The following is a 6,526-nucleotide window of genomic DNA, read 5'->3' as shown; positions in this document are numbered from 1 at the left end:
GACCATCAGCGTCAATGTGATAAGGAGAATCATTTCCATTAGAAGTGGCTCTGGGCCTTTTCTTTTACACGTTTGGAATTGATCTACATGCAGACTGTGTAATTGAGCTCCCTTCCATGTTCTTGGGAGTGTCATCGAGCCTTTCGAGCCGATATGCACTTGGTTCGGAATCTCGTTGTTTACGCAGTATGTAGTCTCCGACATTGAAGCTGCAGTTTTATTCGTGTTTTCCCCAACTGGGGTTCTACACGCATTAGCCTGCTCAGCGTTCATTACGCCACGAGGTGCGTGAACGTCCCATCTCTGACAAATGCTTCGACGATGTCCTTCAAGTCTACGCATTCCTCGGTGTTGTGGCCTCTTGTCCTGTGGAAGTCACAGAATTTGCTCTGATCAGCGTTGTGACGCTCTCGGATTATTGGAGCCTTTGGCCATGGGAGTCTCTCGGTGTCGAATATCTCGGTGACGCTTTTGGTGAGTGGCGTCCATCTGAAGTTCCGGTTTGACGACGGCATGTTATCCTTTCCGCCTAACCGAGGGTGCGAGCCGGATGAGGTGTCAAAGTTTACCCTTGACTGCCAAATGCCTAGCTTCCTCTTTTTGTTTAGTCGGGCGGTAAGGACATTGTTTTCTCTTGTTTTCTGGATGTAGAGGTTTGTGCTTTGGGGAAGATCTCTACCCAGTTGCTTTTCTGTTTCCGCGAAGCGTTTAGCTACTGTCATGATGGCATCCCATGTGGATGGCATGCCATCTTTACCCGTTAAGGTGCAGATGAGCTCTGGGTCTTTTGTGCCCTGGATGAAAGCAGCGCGAACAAGATCTTCGCTAATATTACCCAGACTTAGCTTCTTTGAGTTGAAGTGAGTGATGAAGTCTAGCAAAGATTCATCTTCCTCTCGAATGCAATTGAGGATTGTCCATTGCTCTTCGGTATACTTTCTTTGTTGGCTGAAGTGTTGGCTAAACTTCTGTTGGAAGTCTGCCCAATCGTAGATGTGGTGGACCGGTAGACGGTCGAACCACGCTCTGGCTGCTCCAACCAGCGTCATCTGGAACATATAACACCACATGGGTTCCGTCCAGCTGCTGACGGTTGCCCCCGCTATGAATCTGTTCAAATGATCGTCTGGGTCAGATATACCATCATAGGTGCCGATGTTGGACATCTGTTTGGCACTTCTTGGGGCGATTGCTTCCGCAATGTCCCTTGTAAACTTGGAGGTTCCCGCATTTGCAGCGGTTGGTCTGAAGGTTTTAGAGAAGTCACGTGGGTTTCCACCCGCGTTTTTTGGTTTGAAGGTTTCTCCAAAATTCCTTCTCGGTTGGAAGTCCGTTTCCTTACGCTTCCCTTTCGCCCTATGACGAGGGTTTGCGTCACTATCGTATTCCTCCGAATCATCGTCCAAGTACTCTCCGAATTCATCAGCCTGTTGGAGTGAACGTAATCGTTCATCCAACTCAGCTTGGAATTCTTTTTGACGTGCTTCCACCCACGCTTTAACTTCATCGAGTGTTTGGCGGGGGAGCCTCGTTCGTTGTCTCTCTAACTGGGTATCGGTGAATCCCAGTGAAAGATTATTTACTGCACTTGCCCCAGCTCGGGTAACTGGGGTAGTGTTCGTAAAATTTACTGCACTTGCCCCGGCTTGGGTAACCGGGGTAGTGTTCGTAAAAACTGTGTAGTCGCCGATATCCCCCCAGTAGCTGGGGTTGTGGTTACCGGGGTTTCCTGGTCACTCGTTGGTTTTGGGACCGGAGTAACTTTAACCATCTTTCCAGAAGTTTTGATAAAACTGAAAAAGACTTAAGTTCTAGCTTTTAGCACGGATGGCGCCTATGAAGAAACACTAATCGACCCCGGGCAGATTATGGATAATCTGGGGGTTAAATAGATGTTTCCCACTAGGGTTAGGTCCGGCAAAGATGGTTCTTCTGATAACCTGCAAAACAGACACCGTGAGCTCGTCACTTAGAAGGGGGGGGGGGTACCTCCTTGTGACCACCCTCCGGCGTGAGAATCAGACTAGATTGCTCTTGAATATAAGTGTATATTAAGAGAATGACTAGAGCAGATATCAGGTAATATATCTAGATATGAGATATGAGATAAGATCATACCATTCCAAGGTGTTGGAGTATTTATAACTGGAGCTAGGTTTCCAAGAAGGTACAGCCGGCTGAATAGTGTTCCTGTTCTGCCAACTGTGGGCTACGCACATGCCATGCTGGTGGTTGGTGGGTAGGCAGCGGCTGATAGTGACCAGGCCGGCTGTGTACTATTCCTGTTCCACCAACTGCAGGCCATGCACGTCCTCCGACAGGTTGGTGAGTAGGCAGCGGCTAACAGTGATACAGTACAAGAGCGTGCTGCTCGTCATACTGTTATCAGTGAGCTGTCGTATCCTTGGTCATATCTTTTGTCCATACCTCGTCAGGTACAATACAAAAGATCCTCCAGTATCGTACGGTCTGGCTCATTTGGGCGGGAGTTTTCCCGGCTTTGTGCGGGAGTGTTCCCGGCTTGCTCACTCCTTCTTCAGGTGACATTACCGAATTAATTAAGAGTTAAGTGCCTTGTGCGTGTAGCCTTGCTGCGCGGGTAGCTTTCCCTGATGGCTTGTATCCGCAGCTGCGGGAACAGGCGGGGTACTTCACCATTGGGTGGTTTTTCCTGCGGGAACAGCTTGCGTACTGCGCGTAAGGACGTCACGTCTCTGAGCATGGTGGGTCCTGCGGATCCAGTTGGTTTCTGCGCAGACGTCCCTCAAAGGTGAGTTATGCGAGTTTAGCCTTTGCGCAGACGTCCCTGTTGAAGGTGATTCTTGCGGGTTCAACTACGCAGGCTTCCCTCTTTGAGGTTAGTCTTGCGGGTCCAACTGGGCTCTGCTGAGACCTACTTCTTCAGCAAGACAAACAAACATACTAACAACGATTAGAAATCGAAATTACACCACTAATTTAAACTACTGTTACTTGTTATTTGTTTGTTTTGCACTCATGACTTTTCACTTACCAATCCCAAAAGTCGTTGGCTGGTCCACCAATTCTGTCACCATAGTTACAACTTACAACTAGGAAAAATTAAAATATCTAATTTGTTGAAGGGGTCTTCCGACATTTAATACAATTAAATTCATATTTAAACACACATAATAATTCATGACATGACACCTTGAAAATATTAATTATACTATTAGATATTTATATTAATATTTTGTTTATATTAATATAGAGGGGAGGAGGGGTAGAGGACGATCGAAATTGACTTGGGATGAGAGGATTAGGCATGATTTGATAGACCTAAACCTCTCCGAGGACATGGTTGAGGATAGGAATTCGTGGAGAAGTAGAATTAAAGTTAAGGATTTTTAGAGAGAATTGAATACCTTAGGGCTTAGACTTAACTTATTTAGGTTACATACCATAATGGTATTTCCCTTACATATATTATTATTATTATTAGCTTTTATATAGCTGTTAAACTGTGATCTTATTATTAATATTATTATAATTAGTAGTAGTTTTCATATAACTGTTAAACTTTGATTTCCTTTATTTTGCTTCATACACATGTACTTAGAGCCGAGGGTCTCTCTGGAAGCCACCTCTTTATTCCTTTGGATAGAGGTACGGTGTGCCTACATCCCACCCTCCCCAGACCCTACTTATAGCTTTGCTGTCGGTGGGATTTTACTGGGCATGATTGATTGATTGATTGATTTTGTTTATAAATTCCAAGTCTAAATTCAACATTTGTATATCTCTTAATTTCTTTGTGTTCAGAGACTAATAGTTTTGGAACAAGTAACTAGCTAGCCATGGCTCGAGAACAACTACAAGTGCTTAGTGCACTTGACTCAGCGAAGACACAATTGTACCATTTTACGGCTATTGTTATAGCCGGTATGGGGTTCTTTACCAACGCCTACGATCTTTTCGCAATATCCCTAGTGACGAGATTGCTCGGTCGTATATACTACTTTAAAGACGGTAAAAAGCCCGGGACTCTTCCACCCGGTGTGGCCTCATCAGTTACGGGTGTCGCACTTGTTGGGACTTTATGTGGTTAATTGTTTTTCGGGTGGCTCGGTGACAAAATGGGTCGAAAGAGGGTGTATGGTATGACTTTGGCACTTATGGTTATATGTTCACTCGCTTCAGGGCTCTCTTTTGGGAACGAGGTGAAAGGTGTGATGGCGACGCTTTGTTTCTTTAGGTTTTGGCTCGGGTTTGGGATCGGTGGGGATTACCCTCTCTCCGCTACTATTATGTCGGAATACGCGAATAAGAAAACGCGTGGGGCGTTTATTGCGGCGGTTTTCGCTATGCAAGGGTTTGGGATTTTAGCTAGTGGGATTGTAGCATTAATCGTGTCGTCATCTTTTGACCACGCGTTTAATGCTCCCTCTTATGCAACAGACAAACTGGGGTCCACGGTCCCACAGGCGGACTATGTTTGGCGTATTATTCTCATGTTTGGTGCGATTCCAGCAGCTTTGACATACTACTGGCGTATGAAGATGCCGGAAACCGCACGTTACACTGCTTTGGTGGCGAAAAACGCCAAACAAGCGGCGCAAGACATGGCTAAAGTTTTACAAGTTGAGATCGAAGCCGAAGAGCAAAAGGTTGAGAAAATTGTTCTAGATGATAGAAACCCATTCGGGTTGTTTTTGAAAGAATTCGCTCGTAGACACGGACTCCACTTGCTGGGGACCGGTTTCTTCTCGATATCGCTTTCTACTCACAAAACCTCTTCCAAAAAGACGTGTTAAGCGGTATCGGGTGGATCCCACCAGCGGCCACAATGAGTGCCATTGGTGAGGTTTTCTGCGTGGCGAGGGCTCAAACGCTTATCGCAATTTGTAGCACGGTTCCTGGTTATTGGTTGTAGGTTCCCAGCCGGATCTACACGAGATATCGCGTACTACGCAGGTGCGGAATCCCTACGTAAGACGTTACTAGTATAGAAAACAATACGATTAACACACGATAATCAAACACGTTGTATATCAACCTTAAACACGTGATACTATGATCACCGGATACAATACTCTCTGACTTGAATACACAAACTCGTAATCTATTAACTGATTGATTATTATCGAATAAGCCGTAACAGATGGCTTATATAGACACGACAACTTCGCCTGGCATGTTCAGGCGAAGTTGTCACTAACTTCGCTTTTCTAACAAGTTCGCCCATATCAGCGAACTTGTTAGCAACTTCGCTTATACAAAACATAAAACATTACAAACGCGATTACAGACACTAGACACTGAACTACTGACATCATGCACCAACATTGGTTCACGGTCTTTTTCATCGACCGGTCGATTCAAGATCCAAGTCATGGGCTTTTTCTTCACGACGGTGTTCATGTTCGCCCTCGCGATCCCTTACCATCATTGGACCCAACACGAGAACCGTATCGGGTTCGTCATAATGTACTCACTAACCTTTTTCTTCGCCAACTTCGGCCCGAACGCAACCACTTTCGTGGTCCCCGCGGAAATATTCCCCGCGAGACTCCGGTCCACTTGCCACGGTATCTCCGCAGCCGCGGGTAAAGCGGGCGCCATCGTCGGCGCCTACGGGTTCCTCTACGCTTCCCAAAGCACGGATCCCAAGAAAACCGACGCGGGCTACCCCACGGGGATCGGGATCAAGGCGTCCCTCATCATTCTCGGTGTGATCAATTGTTTAGGGCTCGTGTTTACGTTTTTAGTGCCCGAACCTAACGGGAAATCACTTGAAGAGTTGTCGGGCGAGAACGAAGAGGAGGTCGAACCGGTGTCCAACACAACTTATAATCGAACTGCTCCTGTTTGATGTACTAGAGATATAATCATAAAAACAAAAATCGTGTGATTTTACAAACTGACTACTTTGTGTTCATTTTGTGGAGTAGTTATGATTGCTAGCTTTATGAATCTATGTAAAGATTCTAAAAGGGCTTTCATATGTTGTTTGTGTGTGGTCAGATGTTTAGTGTTTATTGTATTATAAAGGTATGATAAAGGTGTAACACTTTAGAACCAATGCTACTTTTTTTGTTTTTGTTTTAATATGTAAACAAGATACGAATATAATGAAGGACCGGTTCGCTATTCAGCTCGATTCTGAAAAAAAAAACCCATTATTAATTACGTCTAGTGTTTTGCATCCAGTTCTTCAAGTTATCGAGACACAAACACCTGAAATAAAATTTGCCTTTGTTAACAACCGTAAATTTGATAATACGAAAACATCTACTTGTTTTTTTGAACCAATGTTGTTACATTTTTTTTATTTTAATATATAAACAAGATATGAATTAATTAAGGAACTGGTTCGCTATTCCGTACTGCTGTGAAAATAAACCATTGTTACATCTGGTGTTTTATGTCCAGTTTTTCAAGTCATCGGGACATATAAACACCTGAAATGAAGTTTGCTTTTGTTAACAACAGTAAAATTAGATAATATGAAAACATGTAATTGTTTTTTCGAACCAATGATGTTACTTTTTTTGTGTTAATATAT

The 6,526-nt window shown here is 44.4% G+C and overlaps 1 pseudogene; it reads left to right on the top strand.

Moving 5' to 3' along the window:
• The first annotated feature begins 3,793 nt into the window (after window positions 1-3,793).
• Window positions 3,794-5,865, top strand: LOC143557035 (inorganic phosphate transporter 1-4-like; annotated as a pseudogene).
• The last annotated feature ends 661 nt before the right edge of the window (window positions 5,866-6,526 follow it).

The sequence above is a fragment of the Bidens hawaiensis genome, unplaced genomic scaffold (assembly GCF_021521415.1).
Source record: "Bidens hawaiensis isolate Kalapana, Puna unplaced genomic scaffold, B.hawaiensis_p1.1 tig00018778_1, whole genome shotgun sequence".
NCBI classification, from domain to species: Eukaryota; Viridiplantae; Streptophyta; class Magnoliopsida; order Asterales; family Asteraceae; genus Bidens; species Bidens hawaiensis.
Note: the sequence above shows the minus strand (reverse complement) of the source record. Positions and strands in the feature narration are given on the sequence as shown.